This window comes from Zerene cesonia, chromosome 27 (genome assembly GCF_012273895.1).
Source record: "Zerene cesonia ecotype Mississippi chromosome 27, Zerene_cesonia_1.1, whole genome shotgun sequence".
Taxonomy (NCBI): domain Eukaryota; kingdom Metazoa; phylum Arthropoda; class Insecta; order Lepidoptera; family Pieridae; genus Zerene; species Zerene cesonia.
This window is the reverse complement of record NC_052128.1, coordinates 5,514,816-5,539,618: the sequence shown is the minus strand read 5'-3', so window position 1 is coordinate 5,539,618 and position 24,803 is coordinate 5,514,816. Positions and strand designations below refer to the sequence as shown.

General features: G+C 33.4%; 1 protein-coding gene across 1 annotated transcript in view; it reads right to left on the bottom strand.

The window, feature by feature from the left end:
* Positions 1 to 24,803, bottom strand: part of LOC119837444 (amphoterin-induced protein 1-like) — a 244,556-nt gene that overhangs the window by 160,649 nt on the left and 59,104 nt on the right. The window contains exon 2 of the mRNA XM_038363029.1: positions 7,062 to 7,095. The gene's annotated coding sequence lies outside the window, so the exon portion shown is untranslated. The remainder of the gene's footprint in view (positions 1 to 7,061; positions 7,096 to 24,803) is intronic.

The following is a 24,803-nucleotide window of genomic DNA, read 5'->3' as shown; positions in this document are numbered from 1 at the left end:
CGCACCGAAAAAGCTACCACATCCCCACAGAAGATCAGCGTAAGATAGTTTCTCTCTTTGTGCGGGGAAGCCGGAAGCTCGTATCTTCTTCCTTTCCTTATCCTTTACCCCTTGAAACGGCAAATGCAAATGTTCATGGGTAGGGATCGCTTCCTCAAGCGAACCATCCAGTTGCACCTTTTGTATGTAAAAATATACACTATCGTAAAGTGAATACAATTTCGAACCATAAAATGATAAGCATAAATCATATTATCCATTATCAAGTTACCGTTCGTTTACCCTCCCATAAAACATTAGCCGAACTGTTACCAATTATTGTCTAGGTCACTCACCGTCTAACATTTACGAACGAAATATATTACGGTAATTGACAGCTTAGCTGTTTTTTATTAAAATTTACAACATCATAAACTACAATGTAATGTTCATTTGAAGACTCAATAAAGCTTTTGAAAAATAATAGCAATAAACAAAAATATGTATTAACGCGCTTGAAGTTTACTATCGCAAACTCTGGCGAGTATTTGTATTACAATCTTTGTATTTCATTGTAGTCTTCTTATATTTATTGTTATTTGTCGTTTTCTGTAAGATCAGTCAGTTGTGAAGAGTTCAAATGCTCTGCACTGATACTAAGTGTTGGATATCCCATTTATCGAGGAAGGCTATATATGTACTACGGGGAAGCCGGGGCGGACCGCTAGTTGTTAAAAATGCCAAAAGTTGTGCTCGGAAACTTATTTTAAAGGTTAAATATTATTCTAAAGATTACACTAAAGCAACGGTGAGGACATCCTTCATATCAGAGATATGTTGCTGACTATACTACGATATAGTTTAACCACAGATAAACAAATACCTATCTAATAATAATAATAATATAATAATAAAAACTCTTTATTGTACACAAAGAAAGAACAATACAATAGACATAATATGAAAAGATAAGTATAGAAGGCGGTCTTATCGTTTGCAAGCGATCTCTTCCAGACAACCGCAAGTATGTAAACCTATCTAATTGAGTTTATATTCGAAAAAAGTAATACAAAGTGAATATATCCTGATTTTGAGTAGCAATTAAAACACAAGCCGTCTCCTAATTCAACTTTAACGCTCTCTTTTCCAACATTCTGAGTAAAAGTGGATGCAGCAACACTGAATTATATATTATGTAATCCCGTCAGCTTCCCAAATAAGCCTGCAGTGTTGCTATTTTAAAATTCGCTTTCAACTTTTCCCAATAAATTGGATTACACACCTCGGAAATACGTTTTGTCAAATTCACCTGATTTTCGCCGTCGGTTTGTTTTTATTTGAAACTGGAATAGAAATGCTAAAATATTTTAAAGTCGATATGTATTATGACATTATAAAATAACAAAAAAACGCAATGAGTAATTCTGAAACTAATAGCAATATTATGATATGTTAACTCTCTTAACTCTCTCTAACGGCTGGGCCGATTCTCATTAAATTTTGTGTGTATATCGGGTAGGTCGACAATCGACTATCATCTATTTTTCACACCCTTAAATGATAAGAATAAGACAGAACAGCGTTTGCCGGGTCAGCTAGTAATATTTAATATTATAAATGCGAAGCTAACTCTGTCTCTCAGTCATTTCTTCATACCTAAACCGCTATTCCGATTTGCATGAAATTTAATAAAAATATAGTTTGGGACCTTAAACAGGTTTATGTTTCGGAAATAACACGGAACTATGCTGGTAAAACCTGTCTATCTATTCCCTTGATATATCTATTCCCATGACTGCGCGGACGACTGAATGACTGATTTAAAAACGATGGAATGAATATATTTAATAGTATCAAATTCTAGACACCAAAATATTACCTGGCTTAACCAGACTAATGAGAAAAGTTTCGAGTATTATTTAGATTTTAGAGCCTGTCTTGTAGGGTTGGCGAGATTTGATTGATGTCTTTGTTAATGCTAGGTTTTGACACAAAGCGGTATAAAACTTTCCTCTAAGGCACGGCCGACAGCTGAAAATGCTTTAAAAATTGTTTACACACCTTGAATTATAATACTCGCTTATATAAATTACGTGTACAATCGCGTGCAGCGTAAACATTAGAAACGTAACGTGCAATTCCACTAAACTCGGGTTTAAAATTAGTTTTCAGCTATTTAAGATATAATCTACGTTTGAATGTAATTTTTCGCGTTTTGGTACAGTCTCGATGAGAAGTGCTTTCGGCGTTTTTTTAGTTGTACAAATATTATTTATTTTTCGACTCCAATAGATATAATACAATCAACATGTGTAACATAATACAATAACTTTTTCTTTATATGAATGCATAAAAAGCTATTATTTTCATCATTTCAGGGGCCCAGGTTTTGTATCAAATTGTAAGCTAAACAACCCACTGACCCAGTTTGAACGAGAAGATGGATCATTTCGAAGGTCAGTTTTAAGGTGCAAAGAATTATAAAAGCAACTTTATATGTATATTGCATACTCAGCTGGTCTTAATTCCTCCACCGTCTGATTGAGTTGTGGTTATAAACAACTGAAACTAAAAAATATTCACTGTTCTTAGAACAGTTAATTCAATTTTTTTTTCTTCAAAATGTACCCTAACTGAAAATATGCTTCATCAATAAGTTTGATGCGTAAACGAAGAAACAAAGTATAGATTGAATGTTTGGTTTATCATTTATTATTGTACATTTTTTAAATAAATATGTTCAATAATTATAACCACTTGTTTACACGACTGTACAACTGCTCGATTACAATTCAAACAATATACCGGGTTGTACTGTTAACTAAACTAAATTGGAATTATATTTATATCATGCTTCATTTACATGCAACAAATTTAGGTATTGCTGGAGGCTGCTAATTATAATATTACAATATTCAGTTATCTGTATTTTTCACCGACTGTGACAGATGAAGAGTAATGTTCTTACTATATTAGGCGTTGTTCAATTTATAGGGATAATATATGTTGTAAGCGATACATACTACGTAAGGCCGGTGAGATTTATAAAAATCTAAAGGTCTAGAGACGATTTTGAATTTTTTTTTAAGAATAGAATAATCGAACCCGAATCCTTCGCCGTACCGTAGTGACGCCTACTCAGTCATCCATCCCCTGACTGTCTTTTCAACCGACGTCAAAAAAGGATGACGCTATCAATTCGACTGTATTTTTTGGTTATGTCCAAATGTGATTAGTGGGTTCAAATATACAAACTCTTCAGCTTATAATTATTTCAGGAATATATATATATATATATATATATATATATATATATATATATAGACATACATTATAGATATTTTTTAGATATATATGTAGACTTCTAATATCGCTTAATAGCATGATAATACTAAACACAACAAGATACATTTTTATACCACATCTATCGCTGCAAAAAGCCGACTATAAATTCCGTTTTTCAGCGCGAGCTCACCGCTTACAGCGCTTTATAATTTACAAGCTGTTTAATACAAGCCAGTGAAGGATGGAGCCATTATGTCTTCTTTGTTAAGCGGCTGAAACTTAGCTGCATTCAAATGCAGCTGATGTATAGCGCTTTGTTTAAGATATTCATCTTTAAGTTTAGCAAGTTTGTGTACTGATTATAAAAACGCCAGCAGTGCTTTAATATTGCCGCGCTTCCAGTTGAGGCTCGGGTATTGGAAAATTTGCTTTTTGCGCTGGAAAAAATTGAAACTTGCACCGTAACTTCAGTTTGTTGACTGTTGTTTCGGGGAGTTAAAAAAATTTGTAATTTTTCGAAAAGTTCATTTGAATTTATTATTTTATACAGATCACGAATTAGAAATATGTTAGGATTGTATTTTTAAGATTTTGTACACAAAGTGTAAAACGGGATACTGTTGCTGAGACTTCGCTGTCCGACTGTCTACATGTCTGTCCGTTTGTCCGTCCTTTCATCAGACTGTCTCATGAACCGTGTCTTTCTTGCGCTATATACAAAAATAATAAAAAAGAATCTATAACAACGATTGGTACGCTTTAAATTGAATGTATTGAGAATTTTATCAGTTGCTTTTTAGCTTATAAGCACAGAACCCTTAAACTCAAACTTAAACATTTATTTATCCAAATAGACTTCTTATAGAAGACTTTTGCACACACTTACGACCGGTTCGTGTATCAGAGTCGCGAATCCGGCTCTCAATTGGCCAATTTTTCTTATAATATCACGTATCGAAAACTATTTTGTATTAATTTAAACTTTCAAAATTATAAATGAGGATAGTATTTTTCTGTGTTTGATTTTACGCGAGTATTATACATTTACACATTAATATAATGAATAAATCGCGTTAATAATTTTTAATTTCTAAATATAAATGAGGATATCATAAACTGAAAATGTTTCAGTGCCCTACAATTATAATTCTATTACCTGTCATATTCACAAATTTTTGTAAAAATATATAAATCCAATTCATAAGTATGTAACAGGCGTTGGATGACTTAAATAAATGAAAAACAGTATCAAGTGAAACGTCATGTTATTATGAAATTGTTAACCGACTTCACAAAGGAGAAAGATTCTCAATTTTACTGTATTTTTCATGTTTGTTACCTGATGTCTTCACCGGGTGGATCGATTTTGATGATGATTTATATGAATGATAGTGCCTCCCGTGTGAACCCATTTAAATTTGGTTTTGTCCAGACAGTATGACGGCGGTTAGGACGATTGTTAAAGCAACCATACCAACCAAACATTATGGTTTCATTACATCAGGCGTTACGTGTTCTAATGGTACACGCGTGACTAGTAAATATATAAAATGCACTTCGTTCAAGGTATAGACAATAATCAAAAAGCTCCTTACAAGCCAATACTGATTTTGGCTCAATAATAACACATTACTATCAATTAATTAGAAAGACGTAGCGTTGGCGGTCGTCCAGTTGAGTTCAAAGACCCGATTTCTACAAAAATATTTACTGTATGATGTAATTTTTAATATGAAGGAAACAACTTCCACAGAGTTACGTCACATTTATAATATACTAGCTTTTGCCCGCGGCTTCGCACGCATTTATTCGGAGTAGTTTATTAAATATTATCTTATAATCTTCTTATATATATAAAATTCTCGTGTCACAGTTTTCGTTGCCATACTCCTCCGAAACGGCTTGACCGATTCCTCTGAAATTTGGTAAGCATATTGGGTAGGTCTGAGAATCGGCCAACATCTATTTTTTATCCCGATATTCCTACGGGATACGGACTTACGCGGGTGAAACCGCGGGGCGCAGCTAGTTATATATATAAACCTTCTTCTTGAAACACCCTATCTATTAAAAATAAAACCACTAAAATCCCAATAAAAAAGTGAAATATATATTTAAAACTGTTATTTTTTCATCATTTATTTAACAAGACTAGCGAGAAATCATAGAACACAAGAGGTTATGGTACAGGAGACAGTCTGATACTGTGGGGGTCGAGCACGCTTCGGCACGAATTGGGCCAGCTCGCCTCGGGGACGTACCACACCCCCACGGAAAACCGGCGTGAAACAATAGCATGCTATTGTGTTTCGTACGGTGAGTGGGGGAGCCGGAGGCCCATATCCTTTTCCTTACCCTTCCCAGTCCTTTCCTTTATTCCTACATCAATCCTTTCCTAATCCCTTCCCAATTACAGTCGGCAATCCATTTGTAGAGGCACTCCATTCATGGGCGGTGGTAGCGCTTACCATCAGGCGACCCACCAGCTCCATTGCCGACTATGACATAAAAAGTCTTACGCTATAAACTATCTACGCCAGACAATAGAAGTTAACGAAAAGCTGTACACACATACGTACATACATATTATTCAATGCTCTAAATAGCCACAAATCAATTCCATATTTTGCATGATTGCTTTATGGCTGAATTATTCGGATGTTAACTCAGCTCATTTAATACATCGCTTCATCATTAACTGTTGTTTTGAAAGTGAACTGTCGGTGATTGTTTTGTTATAATTTTCAACCGACTTCAAATGGAGGAGGTTATTTATTCTGCTGTATATCTTTTTTTAGTTTTCTTAACTCAGTAGTTTGGACTGATTTTGATGATCCGTTTTTTATTTGAAAGCTCATACCTGTGTGGTGTAGTTCGGACAATCTGAAGACGGTTTAGTTTTTTTGTTTAAAGTAATTATAGTATATAGTCGGTTGGACGATAATATTATTATTTTTAATTAAAGAGAATGCTTAATATAATATATACTTATATGTACTAGTTAATATAATACAGTTTGTACTAGTTCGGTAGTCAGGGGTCTTGTAAAGCATGTACTTGATTTTATGTTAATAAATATGTTTTTTTTATTTTTATTTTATATCCCCCCACGATTGACCTATCTAAATATGCCCCTTGAATGACTGTGGATTATTAGACTGTGGTTAACCTAAAGTTACAATGAGTTTCACCATATTGTATATAGAAATGACAAAAATGCGTGATTTTACGTTTCGCTGTCGAATTTCTAGACCAGCATTTCTAGACATTCAAAAGAAACCGAGTTAGAAATGAGAAAAAAATCACCGACGAGACGCCTAGTGAATTGTTCTTCACACAGCTAAAGGGCCATTGATATACCCCCACGGGATAGTCGGCTTTAACCCATTGTGATTGGGAGTTGAATTGTTCGCAGCAAATTTGTAATTATCACAAGACGTCTGGATGGGGGTTAAAGTTCTGATGAAGTCTACAGAACGGGTATTTTGATTTTTATAACATCATGGATAATAATTAAAATCATTTAAGGACGTATATATGTTAGTGCTATTTTTAATATACACAAATATTATTTACAGGATTAAAATTTAAGACAAATTATTATATTCGTTTCGATTTTAATGTTTATTAATACAAAATGTATAATTCTCACACGTTTTCAAATTTAAATCAGACTAGAGACTCTTTCAATGAAAATGTTCATGGGCGGTGATGATCGGTTACCATCAGGCGAGCCTGTAGCTCAGCTGTCCGCTACAGAAACAAAAAACGAATGGCAAACGTAATCTTGCACTGACCTTTAAATAACCTCAGCGTAGACCATCGTCACATCTGTAATGAAAGAAATATGTTAGCTCTGTGTATTTTTATCTATATCAATATTATAAAGCTGAGTTTCTTTGTTCGCTTGAACGTACAATCTCGGGAACTACTGGTCCGATTTGAAAAATTCTTTCAGTGTAAGATAGCCAATTTATTAAGGAAGGCTATATATGTACCACGGACGAAATCGAGGCGGACCGCTAGTGATAGAATAAAGATAATTAACAACAGCCAATAAAAATTGCTAGCTTGTTTGAATGTATTAAAACAATTGGCTTATACTAAGAGAGACAGAGACACAAATTCGAGAATAATCTGCTATCTTTCTATACTATTTGCGTAATAAAAATACAATAGGAACCTTCACAACATTAAAAAAAACACGGAAACAATATTACCGAAAATTTTTGTTATATTTTCTCAGGAAAACTTAAAATTGGTCGTTAATTTTTTATATATTTCGCTGATGCTCATGAGTTTTAGTGTATGGTATTTAAAGTTGTTTTTATTTGTCGCTCTGATTGAATTGCACGGAAAGTTCTACGATATAAGACGAACCTCGTAATATGCATTTTGTATATGTTATATGTTTTCTCAAACTTTGAAACGTCTAAGCACATAAACGGGGCTAAATTTGTTGATTTTTAGCGGAATTATGTAAAAAATAACTGTCCTTACTGTGATAAGAGATGAGACTTATATATATGATAGTTATTAAAAAAATTGAGTTGGATATTTTAGTAAGTATTTTTAAGTTATAATGTTGAGATCCGTAGTAAGCAGATAGTAACTAGTTGTTATCGTAGTGAGATCGAAGCATTAACTTGTATTTAATTTCAGGAGCACAACGTTTAAATTTAAAATCGGTTTTTAAATCGCGATTTTGATGCGTTAAAAAGTTAAGACCTAAGCCGCACTACTGCTAAACCGCCGCGACGTCTAATCGCGTAGTTTAATGATTCTGAATCACGATTTAGTGATTTTGCCGGTGTAGATATTATAACTGCGGATCGTTACAAAATTCTCGTGATCTCCAGACCAGTTTTTCGTAGGACTTAGATGAAAAATAGTATCTTACCGTAGTATGTGCATGTCGGGCAGTTTTGTAGTTATAGAGGCCAACTATAGCCGAAACGCCACCCGTTTCCATTTCCTCACCCTTCCCAGTCGTCAATCCTTTCCACCTCAAAAACGGGCAATGCATTCGCAGAGGACAACCTCTGCGAATACAATTAGGCAAACTACCAGCTCAGTTGCTCGCTTATGGCATACAAAAAGATAACAAACAGTATCTTACGACAGTATGCATCTCGGGCGGTTTTGAGGTTATAGCGACCAACCGTAGGCGGGAAAAACCGTAGCGCGGCCTCAGTCTAATATCTAGTTGTTGGGATTGTCAATCAAACGTCAAAGTATCAATTATTATTAATGTTGCGGAAGCTCCCCATAATTAATCAACGTCTGACTTAAGCAAAGTTTGTGAAAATAATATTTGAAGCGATGTTCCAATTTATTTTCGAGTTATACTCAGCAAAGATTCAAGTATGAATGAAGGATGAACCGAGTGTTTACAGTGATTCGACGGAGATTGGTCGTAAAGTGAAACTTTCGTGTGTAGTTAGAAATCAGTCGTGTGGCGAGACTATTTATATATATGTACTGGGAATTGAAAAAATCGATCAAGTGCGAGTCAGACTCGCGACGTTAATGGTTCTGTATGAATATGCTAAAGATGAACTGGAAGAAATGTCCATCCAATTTATGAGTGTGCGAAATGTTAATCTCGATATTGTATCATTCGATGTTATACTAACAGAATATTTTTGAACAACCGCCTCTATACTATCTAAAATTCACGATTCATGAATTCCTATGACAACCTGGTGACAGACCAGACAGACAGCGAAATCTTGGTAATAGGGGCCGTTTTTCCCTTCGTGTACCAATCAGGTATATTGTACTGCCTCATGTCAGTTGAAAAGTCAATCGAAATTGTTCCAAAATCAACAGAAATTTCCATAGATATTATAAAATGACATCCAATCTAACTTTGGTCTTTGAACTATAATCTATGGTACTTCTGGTAAAAATTTAAAATATATTCTGTATGACAGTCCGTTGTCGTACATATAACGTGACGAGACTACCGATAGGAATAGTGTCGATAACAGCTATAGCTAAAATTAATATGGTGCTAGCAACTATATCAGTTTATCAAGTGTACATCGTAGAATAGACTATTACTACATGATCATCGTTTGTTTAGAAGATCTCGCAAAGCTTTCTTCCTAAATTGTCAAAGTTAGGTAGAAAACTTTATTTTCTTGATAATTGATCACATCTATACATGATTAAGAATATGAAATTATGAAATACTGTTAAAAAATACATGATTATAAATTGTCAAAGTTAGGTAGAAAACTTTATTTTCTTGATAATTGATCACATCTATACATGATTAAGAATATGAAATTATGAAATACTGTTAAAAAATACATGATTATAAAAATAAAAAATCTCTGGTATTGTCTATAATAAGTTCTATTATCACTACATAGTATAAAGCAAAGTCGCTTCCTGCATCTGTGCCTATGAATGTGTGTATATGTGCTTAGATCTTTAGAAATACACAACGGATTTTGATAGGGTTTTTTTAATAGATAGAGTGATTCAAAAGGATAGTTTATATGTTTAATAACATCTATAAAACTACTCCAAATTTTACAAGTGCGAAGCCACAGGCCAGCAAGTCTTTCACGATCTTTTACTTCATCCAATACAAGCGAAAAAACAGATTATACTGTCCAGATAAATTCCCTTTTACTCTATATCACACACCTTCGATTAATCGTACCTCAACCGGTTTTTAGTGCTCTTAAAAAATTACATCAAAAGTAACACAAGCATATAAGATAGATTAACATTAAGGGTTTTACTGAGCATCTGCTATCTAATACAGCCTTAATCCCCTGCGTCACTCCTATACGTGGGGGATTTTGTGACGTCACTCTACTGGCTTATATTGTGTGATCGGAACTGATGTTTGTGTTAGCTGGAATTTATATTACAGTTATGATATAGCTACCTAGCTAGAACTGGATCACGTGTCGTTCGATATACAAACAATGCTATAATGTGATTAAGAGATGTATTAAAAATTAACCGTTGTAGGGCGAACCTAGTATCATGACAAATTTCTTATTTTTTCTTCTTTCTTTGTTTCAATTGCTGGAAATATAATAACGATAGTGAAAAGGTATTATATTTTGGATGCAAGCTCTTCCAAAAACCCTCCTTCTTATAATCTAAATCTAAATCTAAATATATATATCTCAAAGGTGACTGACTAACACAGTGATCTATCAACGCACAGCCCAAACCACTGGACGGATCGGGCTGAAATTTGGAAGCAGATAGATGTTATGGCGTAGGCATCCGCTAAAACAGGATTTTGATAAATTCTGCTGCCACGGGGATAAAATGGGGGATGAACGTTTGTACCATGAAAATGTATTAAGACCGCTGGGCAGCTGCGGGCAACAGCCAGTTATTGTTATAAAACCATTCAGTAATAAATTTCTTTTTTTCCCTTATATTCTATTATTGGCATAGTTTTTTAACTTGTTATTCAACTGACGTTCCTGAAAACGAAGAATTTAGATGTTAAGTCGATAACTCCGTAGGTATTCAACCAATTGATGTGATTATTTTTGAGTTTAATGTGTAATTAAATTATTGCCATTTGGTTCCATTTTAGAATCGCAGTTATCCGCCCATGGACGACGATGGCCCTTTTTGTTAAAAGAATCATTCTCATAGACGTTCGAAGTACTTTATTCGAATTTGAATAATAAACCCTGTAGTAGATAATCACAAATCCTGAAGTTATAAATCCACTTCCATAATAATTGGCAAAGCAATAAATACCTTATTGTTAGAGAAGCTAAAATACATACAATTGCATTTAACGCTACACCGATTATGTGTTATTGTGTGGCCATTACAGTATTATCTGCTAGTTAGACTCAATTACCTGTGAATAATGTCTACAAATTATTAGTAAGTGAATGTTAACACTGGATGCGGTATATCGAACAATTATTAAAATTACACATGCTGTATCTGTCTTATATCGTAGTAGTATATTTTGATACTATTTTCAATATGAAATAAACGATACAAATGCTTCACTTTTATGGTGAGCCAATGATAATCTCGCCCAATGACCTGAATTTTCTTTACCAATATATATAATTATTGAAAAAAAAGTAAAGTTTAAAGGTCAACCGTAGTGAAATCTGAACGTTCAGTTAGCATAAAACAACCGTATCTAGGTTAAAGTTTCTATGCCACAATAGTTTAATAAAATAAATTAATCTTAAATAATCTTTGATTTACACTTTTTGTTGGGAACATTATGCTCGTATGAGAAGATTCCGCTCTTCCATAACACTATAGATTGTAGAAATAAAATTCTCAAAGTCAAACATTTATTAATTCAATCAGACTTCTTCTAGAAACATTTGAAACGCAATAACATAGATTAATAATTTATTTACTACCGGTTCGTAAAGCAGTTTCTACAGAGAAGAGTGGGCAGTGACTTTGCAATTGCTCTTCAAGCCAATCAAATCAACGTCAATGTTATATTTTAATTTTCCACAATCCTACTATCCTACTAATATTATAAGTGCGAAAGTTTGTAAGGATGTGTGTGTGTTTGTTGCTCTTTCACGCAAAAACTTCTGAACCGATTGCAATGAAATTTGGTACGTAGACAGCTGTACAACTGGAATAACATATAGGCCACTTTTCATCCCGACATTCCTACGTTATACGGACTTACGCGGGTTAAACCGCGGGGCGCAGCTAGTATGTCATAATAATCATACCAACATTAAAAATCTGCAAATATCGAGATCTTATTTATGTTGGCACAGCATAAAACGTACAAAAACAAATGCGAAGCGCGACAAAATTTTGAAACACTCCATTGTCGCCTTTTCAATAAAAGAAACATTCGTTTTAATGGCAACACATAACCCTTATTGGAATGCGACAGCCTTAAAAGAACATCATATGAACTGTAACAGTAATGAGGTTAATAGGTACTTTGTCGATTTCCCCTTTTCAGACGTGGTGACGAGTTTCTGTTATAAGGCACAAGCTACTAGCGATTTAGAGGAACAAGAGAAAACTATGTTATTATTCATAAGTGCTTCTAAAAGAAGTCTAATAGAATAGATAAATGAGTTTGAAAAAATGAGAAAGTCTACTTAACTATAATCAATATAAAAAATTAGATAGTTTGAATTGAACTGAAATAGATTTAAATATATGAAATTAGATAAATTGAGAACCAAGAAAGTAATAGGATAGTTCTTACCCCGGGAAAAACTGTATTTCCTCTTTACTACTCGGGCGAAGCCGTGGGCTGAAAGATAACACATCTGTACATCTAATCATGTTGCATATTACCTTAAAATTATACTGTGTTACTTCTCTCTTATCAGCCGTAGTAACTTGTAGTACAAGGCATAAGCAGGTAGCGATTAAAAAAACCACCATTATGTCGACAATAACGCTGTGTCGATTTTCCTTTAGTCATAATCGTATGGTAAAAAGTATAAGCGATTAGATTTATAAAAAAAAATACAAAAAAGTGGAAATAAATTACTTAGTATTGTCTTGGACCCATCCTGTGGCAACGTTTCTCTGTTAGACGTCAAGACAATTTGTGATTTAAAAAGGTATGAGTGATTAGCAATTTAGATAAAAGGGATAAAATTACTGACTGTAAACAACATATATTCTAATCACGTCTTCTAATTATAAAGTGCGTGTCTCTCTCTCAGATGCGGTGGCGAGATTGTAATACAAGGCATAAGCGACTAGCGATTTTAAGATGCACACTGTAATGCCTTATATTCTGTATTGTTTCATCATTTTAGACGTAGTGATGAGCTTATGGTATAAGCGACCTTCTCTCTAAAGAGCCAGTGGTACAATCATACAAAAACACGCTTTCTTGTACTATATCGGTTTTCCCATTCCAACACTAGCCTAGATATATAGACTGATTGAAGCTAGCAATGCAACCATAGATTTTAAGAAAAAATCAAATAAAAAATCATCGTTTTGATTAAGTATTTTTTCCGTAATGAGCGTTTATAAGTACCATTGAGCATAGCGCACCAGCGGTGGGACACCCTATAAAATAAATATTCGGTACAGATTACATTTGTCTTGGAATTTAACTATTCCCACCTTTAGAGTGCTTCGAAGCATTTTTAAAGATCAATTTAATTATATTTCTGCACACTACGGTTAAATGCGCACTGTTAGCGCTACATAGTTGCGGTTGACAATTGATGATTTATTTGCTATTTCAAATTAATTATTACCGCACATATTGAGAGAAAATGGTAACTAAATTGAAAACATACAGGATGTCCTCTAGGCACATGAAGTCGAAAGAGTACAAGAAATTCGATTGCTGAGGCGGGATCAAAGAGAGGCCGAGAGGCTAGGCATTGCTACGGTTTGGCAAGAGGACGCGGGTTCGAATCTCGCATCGTGATAAAAAAAAATTGAGCTTTAAGAAATTCCCAACATACATAATGGTTGGTTATAAAATATACAATCATCGAATAGCCAAAGACATACATAATTTTATTGAATTATGTGTGACATTAATATATGAATAAAGAATGCTCTATCAGCGCCCAATTTACAAGCGTCATATATTCTAAGTACCCTAAAAATACAAAGATTGTTAAATACTCGGTCAGTTCATCATCATCTCACCCAAATTCGCTTTCACCATTTAAAGCAAACGTTCAAAAGACAACAACTAAATTAAAATACAAGCGATTATTTCAATACAAGGAAGTATCAAGCCAAGTTTATTAAGGGTTTCACTGAAGCCGAAATTTGTGAATAATATTATTAGTTAGATGAATTATGCCTTTGATCTTAAATTAAGTCACGGTTACGAGAAACGTTATTTTGATAGTCATTGACATTTGAGGCTGGGAGAGCATAAACGGCCCAAGTAATAAATAAAATAATTTTTATTTTGTAATACAAAAACACCGCCTCCTTGGTACAGTGGTTAACGCGTGAGCTTAGAACCGAGGGGTCCTGGGTTCGATTTCCAGTGGGGACGTTAAAAAAAATAAAAAAAAAAATGTCTCGGTCTGGCAGGACACAGAAGGCTGATCACCTACTTGTCCATAAAGAAAATCGATCAGTGAAACAGATGTATATCATCTGCCCCATACCCCAGTAGGGGACACGGGACTTCACTAATACAAAAACACCTTCGAATTGTCAGTACTAGACCAAATTTGGGACCATGTGACAGGCACAAGCTGTCGAAATAAAAAAGATACACCAAAATCGGTCCACCCATTTGAAAGTTATTAGGTAACAAACAATAAATTAGTAAAGTCGAATTAATAATCTCCTCCTCTTTTGTAGTCGGTTGAAAATTTTGTTAGTAAGCCTATTAGTATTTTTTAAGAAATATCGTAAGTACAAAATTGCTCGTGCTTAGAAGCAAAGCATATTTTAAATGAATTTTAGGTCATTTTGTTTCTCTTAAAATCAGATTTATGTTGACGGCCCACAAATAACAATGACTGCACCAATTTTTAAGGCACAAGAAAGGTTTTCATAGATAAAAAATGTACCACGAGTGAAGCCGGGGCGTACCGCTAGTTTTATATAAAACGTTACGGTCCGAAAATTTATTTCAAGATATAATTGATAATTTAGCGGCGAGCTTTACATCGCTCGAAGTGAAGCCATGTGTGAAAAATTATGAAGAATCTCGCCTCAATGAGCGCTTCAAATTTTTCAGGGAAAAAGTTTTATAATAAAAAAATATATTGTGCAATTGACTGTATGGAAGGCAAACACTTTTTTCATATATTATGTAACTAGCTGCGCCTATTTTTAGTTTTAAAGCATTGAAATCCTACTTCCTACTAATATAATAAATGTGAAAGTTTGTGGATGGATGTGTGTGTGTTTGTTGCTCTTTCACGCAAAAGCTACTGAACCGATTGCAATGAAATTTGCTACGTAGACAGCTGGACAACTGGAATAACATATAGGCAACTTTTTTGCCGATATTCTTACGGGATACGGAATTACGCGGGTGAAACCGCGGGGTGCAGCTAGTGCTTTATAAATGAGAAGTTTTTAAAGATAATTTGAAATTTTTTTGATGTCTCATTGGGACATGAAACGAACAAAAAATTCGATTCCTTAGGTGGGATCATAGATGGGAGACTAGGTGTTGCTAAGGTTTGGCAAAATGACGCAGGTTTGAATCCCGCATTTATGTTCCAACTATATCTCATACCTTACTAATATTATAATTTTGTGTCTGGAAGCAGGCTAAATAGGAAGGAAATTTCACTCAGCCCCATGGGAATTTTTGGGATACGCGAGCGAAACCGCGGGTGCAAAGCATCTAAATAACAATATGATAACTTGTATTTAATTACATGGCTGGCGTTAAAATTTATGAATTTTACATAATTACAGTTCCGTACAATATACTAATATCAATTGAATTAATTATATGAACAAGAATTTTAATAAAATTACATTATTAATCTTTATTTAATTACCTATATTACTATTGTAAATCTAATTCTGCGGATAACAATTCAAAAGAATAAAAACGCCTCTAAGTCGTATGGTATTAGAAAAATCGCTTTAATGAACATAATGAATTAAATCCATAGATGATGATCCTGTTGTTTACTATTCTCATTATTTTTATCTTTATCCATGTTAATATAATTAATTCGAATGTGTGATTATGTCAAGCTCTCGTGTCGAGAACATAAAACCGATTTTGATGGTATTTGTAATAAAAAATAAGTTACCAGTTCAAACATATGCCACGCTGGTTCTTCAAAATTACCTTCTGGATTAAAAGAGAGATGAAAGTTTCGTTCGTGATTGATATATCGAATTTAAGTACTTTTTAATGGAGGAATATTATAAACATTTTACGAATTATTGATTGCTATTCCCCGCAGTTTCTCCCATATTGTACGTGACATTCTATACTCTAACTTTTCTTCATAAATGGAGTATCTAACACTGAAAGAATTTTTCAAATCGGTCCTGTAGTTCCTGAGATAAGCGCGTTCAAACAAACTCTTCAGCTATATATTATTACTGTATATTTCTGAAGAGTTTTTTAGTGTATAGAGTTTTAATTATCTTTACATAAAACAGCACATAATATAATTCTCCATCACGTTTAGATAATTAATTTTTAATGTAATAAGAAACATTAATATATAAATAAATAAAGAAATAAATAAGAAAAAAGTATTAAAAATAAACAAGAAAAAAATTATACCTTACATAACTATGTACATTGTCTCTTAAACTAGAAAAGCTTTGTATCTTAAGAGCCAACGTTCCTCCTTATAAATAAATAAATCTATCATAATAAATTTTATGCAAAACAAAAATTTTATTAAGTAGAAAAACAAAATTAACTAAGTGAGTTATTGAAAAATAAATTACTTAAGAGTTTAATTGATTAAATATGAATAGATAAAAATATATCGTCCAGAATTATAATAAACTTTAACAAACCACGTCTACAGTCCACTCGAATGGCGCTAACTCCAATACGAAGTTCGCTATCCAACCCAAAAGCAGTTTAACAAAAACTATATTTCAACCCATCGCAATAAAAGTACTAAGAAAAGCTATAAAAACCGTCTGAACACAATAAAATAAATCAAAATTACACTAATATACTTTACCGTCTTTAATATCAAAACCTAGAAATATCTAGACAGATAATTCTTATTTCCTCACCCTTCTCAGTCCATTCCTTTATACCCGTATCAATTCTATCCTATCACTTTTCCCTTTTAAAGCAGATAGCGCATGGCGCGCAGGTACGCTCTCCAAGTGTTCAAGGGCGATGGTGCTATATGGATGGTATACAATCAAGCGAACCACCAGCTCCAGTTGTCATGCATTACGTAGGAAAGTATTTCACTATTAACGCCCTATTTGTAGATATACAGAAGACACTTAATATAATAGCTAACTTTAAAGATAACAGTGATTCCTGGAGATAGAAAACTAGAGAGTGATAGTAGAAATCCTGCTTTGAACACGCGAGCGAAGCCGCAAGCGAAAGGCTAGTAAAAATATAAAAATAAAGCTTTAATATTCTTCAGCGAAAATGACTATAAAAAGTTTATATCGTGAAAACAAGTTAATTCCATTATAATACCTGATGGGTATTCTTAGCATAACTTAGTTTAATATTCAGACTCTGATGTTAATAATAAGCTTAGTATCTGTACTGTCTAGTCTGGTGAAGTTAGTGTATCGTTAGATTCATAATGCTTATGTTACACTTTTCAACAAAAACACAATTAATAAAAAAAAAACTGTTTTGTCACAGCCATTAAAGAAAAAAAGAATCATCGAAATCGGTTTATCCAGTCGAAAGTTCTGTGCTAACAAGCACAACAAAATGAGGGCTTCCCTATTTTGCAACTCGATTGATTAAACATATTACATTATGTATTAGAAATTTATTATATTTTTGCTACTTATAAAATTTTGTTATTATTTGTCTTATTCAGACTTCAGTTTGAATAAAGAAATCATAAAACGTAATTTTTAGCAATCGGTTGAAACCCCACGGAGTTATCGAGTAAAGCAAAGAACAATGCTGTCTAATTGAGAAACTTCGTTTGAAAATATAACATACGTAGATTTACTCACATAAGCAATTCCTAATATATGTTAATTGTAGCAAATACTGATAATTTAAACATAAACCGGGTTAAACCGTATGAGGCTGTATGCCCTAAATACCACAACGTTATAGGGTGTTACGACCTAGAACTGATTGTATGAATAACTAGTTGCACCCCTCTGTTTCACCCGCGTAAGTGCGTATCCCGTAGGAATATTGGGATAAAAAGTTGCTTATATGTTATTCGAGTTGTCCAGCTGTCTACGTACCAAATTTCATTGCAATCAATTCAGTAGTTTTTGCGTGAAAGAGCAACAAACACACACACATCCTTACAAACTTTCGCATTTATAATATTAGTAGGATACGTGTACTAGTTGCAATGGGCTTAATCATTCCTAATGTTGACCAAATGTAGTATGTAGTATTATACATTTTTCTCATATAAATACATGGTAAAATATTGAAAATGTGTTTTGCTTATTTGAATTTATTATCCAGATAAATTAGACGTTATAAATCGTTCTGTGTGAATGTGGCAGTCGAGCACGCTTTAGCACGGACTGGACCAGCTCGCAGCAGCTCGGCAGGTACCACAGCCCCACAGAAATTAGCGTGAAATAGTAGCACAGAAAAGCCACTTTGTCGTTTGGTAAGTGGGGGAGTGAAATGCACTTATCCTTTTCCGTACCCTTCTCGATCCATTCCTTTATTCCCTCGTCAATCCTTTTTTATCCCGTACCAATTACAGTCCGAAATTGATTTGTAGAGGCGTAAGGTCAACCAACGTTGCTCCTCTGCAAATGGACGAACGTCGAACGACCCACCAGCTCTCTTACCAACAATTACGTAAAAAATAAATTTCCAAGCTTATGGATTGAAACGCTGAGCATCATTAAGTCTACAGCCTTAATAATTAAGAGATACTCCTTATTATAATAGTAAATAGTAACCTATATTTTATATAGATTATAACAAATAGCATCGGCACGTACTAGAACCATAAAGTTACAAGTATATCCAATTACGTAAATATTCCAGTATAGATAACGAATAAAATCCAAGGGAACAAATTTGTAGGCACTATATTAGGCTGATCATGGTAATAGGTTAAACCTTCGAATATCATCAAAATTCCCTGAATCAGGGACCAAAAACAAACACAATAAAGATTCCTAACATAACTTATCATAATTTTGCCCACAGAATTTATATTCCGGATCAACGAGAACACGAGTTAGTAAACCTAATTTAGCAGCCAAATCTTAATATTAGCAACAAATATGTGAAGTCTTTAATATGTCCTTATTTATTAAGCAAAATATTTCGGATAGGGCTTAACAAAATTGTTATATTAAAAAATTTGGTTGCTCTTTAAAAAATTAGGGTAAAATGTTATGGAGAAAGACTTTTAAGAATTAATTGATTTAAAGCATTGACAATCAAAAACAATAATTAAGAAAAACTGCCTACGCCTACGCTACGCCTAGAATTATCTAATGATTCAATATACTTTGAACGTTACTACAAGGTAATAAGATGTTAATTGCAACGCGGCTCGGACAAATTTTAGCGGATTTTAATAAGCGATTGCTAGTTTTAGCTACTTATTACTTATATGGCATAACTCAGTGCTTTTTCCCCAGGGAGTTTGCGGGTCGGTTCCCCAGGTTGGATGTCGGAACTTCCACCGCAACTGTGGGACTGTTCTTTGCTCTGAATTCTATCTGACTGTTCTCTCAGTGGGACTCTCCCTATGTTCCTAAAATCTAGAGTTTTAGGCAGCGTGTGGTTACGGACCTTACCAACATTGTAATATGAGTACCTGGATGACCGAGCTTTGCTCGGTATATTTTTTTTTTTGCTTTTTTATAAATTGAGTTTTTTGGAAATTTTATTCGCCAAAAAATAGTATTATTATTCGCCAATAGATGTCAGGAAGAGTCATAATAAATTGGGACTACTCAAACGCCTCCTATTTGTTAAAAAAGTAAGTTTAAGTCGATAAAACACGAATAAAACACGAATATGACATTTTCTAAAAAATATTTTTAGCTAGATCAATTTATCGCCCCCGAAACCCCCTATATACTAAAATTCATGAAAATCGTTCTAGCCGATTCCGAGATTCCAATTATATATATATATATATATATATATACAAGCATTGCTCGTTTAAAGATATAAGATATCATATTGCATCTATTTTAATATTCTCGGTTTAACTGTGATTTAAACACACTAAAAGATGGACTCCGCCAATATCGAGTAAAAAATATTGCTTAGAAATAAAGTCACTAACGGATTTAAAATGCGATTTATTCATTCACATTTTAGCTTAGATAGACCTTTGAAAAAGAAAGACGAAAAATATGGTGGAAATTAATTTAATAACAGTCATACGTAGTTAATAAAAAGGTAAAACATATGAAATACTTTTAGCTCAAGTGGTACTCCAGTAAACAATAAGACATTTTATACGTTGCAATTTAATTTCATCCATATGTTGGATTTTATATCAAATGCCGTGGTCATAACTCGCGCTGAGTGCTTATTTCACGGCTGCGAACTTTCTCGAGAGATAAAAGAATTCATTTCGTGCAATATTAAAGGATATTAGAATAGTTTGTAACGTGAACGAGATTAATATAATTTTTATATGGGTTTTATGGTAAAACTTTCCTCCTATTTAAATACAGGAGTATTTCCGTCGTCAATCCTTTCTTTTTACCATTAAAAACGGACAGTGCATTTGCAGCGGCCCTACCTTTGCAAATGTTCAAGGGCAGTGGTGGTCGCTTACCATCAGATGAACCACCAGCTCAGATGCCCACTCTGACGTAAAGAAAATACATCTTCCGAAATGATTCTGTTGTCTCCCATAAAAAATGAGGTTCTTGAAACAGGTAGAGTGTGGTATATACAAATGAAATAGATGCGATTTAACTCCATTTGTCAGTTTGTTACTTACACGCCTACGTCATTGTTCAGATTATGGTGTAATTTAAATTATAAATTACTGTACTGTCTTACTGTGGGATTTAAGCACGGTTCGGCACGAATTAGGCCAGCTCGCACCAGGAGACGTACCACTATTTCTGTAGGCATCCGCAAATGTTCGTGTGGCGTAATGGGTTTTACCATCAGGCTACCCACCATTCATCATCATCACGATTTACCAACTACACAAAATCCTGCCAACCAAAACTTCACACACACAAATTCCATATATAAATGAACAAACACACACCTCAACAATAAACCAAAATTACCATCACAAAGATATCACTACAGGTTAAATAAAACAATGAGGCGAAGTTGCGGGTAAAGCTATTAAAGAAATGAATGTTCCCAAAACCGCGAACCGGGAAGTTTGAGCGAGGTTCTCTTAAATCTTGCGAATGCCTTATTACGGAACACACAACTTAATATATTGCCTATATTTTAAGTACATGCATGTTAACGTGCCGCCTCTTTACGGCGAACTGCCTTTGATAAATTTAAAAAGCCATTTTGAGGGTACTTGAAAAATATTGTTGAAATAGTGTTATATTGAATTTAAGCATAGACTGTTATGTGTAGTTCTCAATTCGACAGTATTTTTTGGGTTCGTTTCCGAAGTACTTCTGACTGGGTGAACTGGGATTCTGTTGATTATTAAAGAGTAACAAACATCCATACATCCATACTTACAAACTTTCACGTTTATAATATTAGTAGGATTAGATTTCACTTTCAAATTGTCAGAACTAGAACAAAATTTAATAGGAAGGCACCTGCATTATCAAAACCGGTTCACCCAGACGATAGTTACAATCGATAGACAAAAAAATACTAATCAAATCAAGTACCTCTTATACTTTTCTATGTCAATTGCAAACATGTCATACTATATAATACATATGTATATATTAGATCTCTTACTATATTATACATATGTATTTAATAAAGTTCCTTAAAATGCGATATTATCACAAACTGAATTCACCCTTCATAACCAGCCACCTATATTACCGTATTCAACGCTTAGCCGCACCTTTCCTCTACCCTTGTGTATTTATGCCTTACCTGTGTAACGCAATTCTTTTATTCATTATGTTTTCAAGTGTGCACTAGCTTTATTCGGAAATTTAATATAAATTGTAATAATGCAGACCAATTCTCATCTATACTAATATTATAAAGCTGAAGAGTTTGTTTGTTTGAACGCACTAATCTCAGGAACTATCGGTCTGATTTGAAAAATTCTTTCAGTTTTAGATAGCCCATTTATTGAGGTAGGCAATATATGGAGCACGGGCGAAGCCGGGACGGACCGCTATTTTAATATAAATTGTAAGAAATATTGCTTGTAATTTAATAATGCAAACAAATTCTCATATATTATCTGTCTTATGTGTGAATTTCATATGAAAGAATCACAAAAGTAACATCAAAAATCTTTTCTAATACTCATCATATAGAGATAGAGTCCAAGAGGTTGATTGTTTAATCGCGTTAATCTCAGAAAATACTGGACCGATTTGAAACATTCTTTCACTGTTGGTTATGTACGTCATTATATCACTAGGATATTGGCTATACGGTTATATCGATACGTTAGTATCGCTTAGTTTTATTTACATATTTTTTTGTTTTAATAAATATTGTTCCAACAAAAACTAATTATAATGATAGGTTATTTAGGTTTCGTTATATATTAATAAAATGATAAAAAGTGATTAAAAATCGAACAGTCATTTTATTTAGTTTAAACAATGATATTTTATGAGAAACTCCTAATTTGTAAAACATAATTTAAACATAAGATGGTACTTCAACATGTACGTAATAAGTTTATTTACTTAGGCATATTTATAAAGCTATTTAAAGCCTAAGTTATAAAAGTGGGCAACTTTGATCTCAGACGGAGAAGGAGGCCGTAAATTTCCCTCTCGCAACTTTAGGCATTACGGAGGGCCTCTTTTACGTAAATATTAAAAATTATATATTATCGCCCGAAGTATTTTATGAGATATCACTTTTTTCTTCAGAACCCTCTTTAAATTATTTATTTGAGATTCCATGAAGTATTGCCTTCATGCTTTTATTAAATGATCTGTTTTCATACCTCTAATACCTGTCTTACGTATAATAATTAATTGTCTTTCGACATAATTACTACTCTTTCGTAAATCCCTATTTCAAGTAAACTTTAATTTGTCTATGTTCATTCGCTATTGAAATTAAATTTTGTATTCAAGTCACACATTACACATTGTCACACGTCATTTTCATGTCTTGAGTAGGCTATTAAAGATTGAAACTATGTAAGACCCTAATTAAGACGCTTCTGTTTTTAAGAAGCTTTATTTCTACCAAGCTTTTATTTGCTTTGCCTTTATTTTGTAATTTTGTATGTAACAGTCTCTTTCGCAGTTATAATACTAGAAAGGATTCCAAAGGTCCACAAACGTTTTAAACGCTACGAGATTTCGTAGCGCAAGTAGCACTTGTAGCGGTGCGTCATAAACCCGTAGCAGTGCTACGCGACACGTTTACAAATGTACAAGCCAAGTCAGCGTAAGATTTTAGTGGAATAAGGATTTAGGTCGATACCTCCAGTGTGGTTAGGCTTTGAAACTGAGTTATAGAGTAAATAGTATATATCGGAGAGGAGTATCACATATTTATTTTACAAAATGAAAATTTTTAAACCGATTTAACACGAAATGTGTTCCCAATACGACTAGATATTTGTGTTTTTACCTCAACTTTAAATGGGTGATCTGATTTTGATGCCAAAATTCTGACAATTTGAATGTCATCAAGTTATTTTTTAAATAATTATTGCAACAATTTAAGCTATTTTTTCTATTTTTTATTCAGCAGATGGTATAACAATATTTTTCCTTGCTTAGCCCTACATACCAAGTTAAATATCAACTCATTATATACCCTAAACAAATACTTGACTTCAGAGTTTTCAAATAGAATTTCAGGTGTTACGTTCTATAGTGACCTACATACCTATTTTCAGTAAATACATGAGTCTCTATAAAGCTGTCCATAGTAACACACCAATTTATTGAGCCTTTGAGTGAACTAGCCGATTTTCGCTTGGACTCCTATTATGGCCATAGTTGGGCAGAAGCAACGTCTATTCAGTATGCGCATAATATACACTAGTTTGCCCTATAAGCAATCGACTATTTTAATATTTATTATGTTTAAATACCCTTTATTTAACTATCATTACAATTAAAATCGCTTAACGAAACTTTGAAGAAAAATTGGCGGCGAAAAGTTTAAAGTCTAGAAATGATGGAAGGTTAAAAAATTGTTCGTATTTAAGCTTAGCATAAATAATAATTTTATATTATGTATTTAGACGAGTCAACTTTTCTGAAAGAAGTATAGACAAATAAATAAATATTATTATATAATTGAGTTTGAGTTTGGATGTATGGATTCTGACGAGTATATCTCGAATATTACAAACAATAATTTATTTAGTGCAAGTCACTGCTTAATAAATAAATAACGCTTTAGGGGTGCTTTAGGTAGATTCGCGAAGTTTTCAACCTACATAAAAAACTTTATTTTTTCTTGTATGTTAGTTATCTAACCGCTCAGCTTGATTATTATAAAAACTCCTAACATAGTAAGCGGAACAATTAAATAAACGTGTTAATTAATATTGGTTGTTGTTAAATAATGATTTTGAAAGCAGATAAGTAATGGTATCTGCTTTCAAAATCATTTCCCTCCTCAGATACTAGTAAAATTGAACAATTATATAAATAACATCAGACAAGTAAGAAAAGTGGCTCAAGCCAGAGTCGCAACACTAAGAGTTCGATAGAAATAATCTCAAGAGCACCTGCAAAAAAAACTTGGTAACCCATCCGATTTATGGCCTTGCAAACCGTTGCTTCACCTCGATTTATAATTATTTAAAGTGGCAAGAGAAATATAT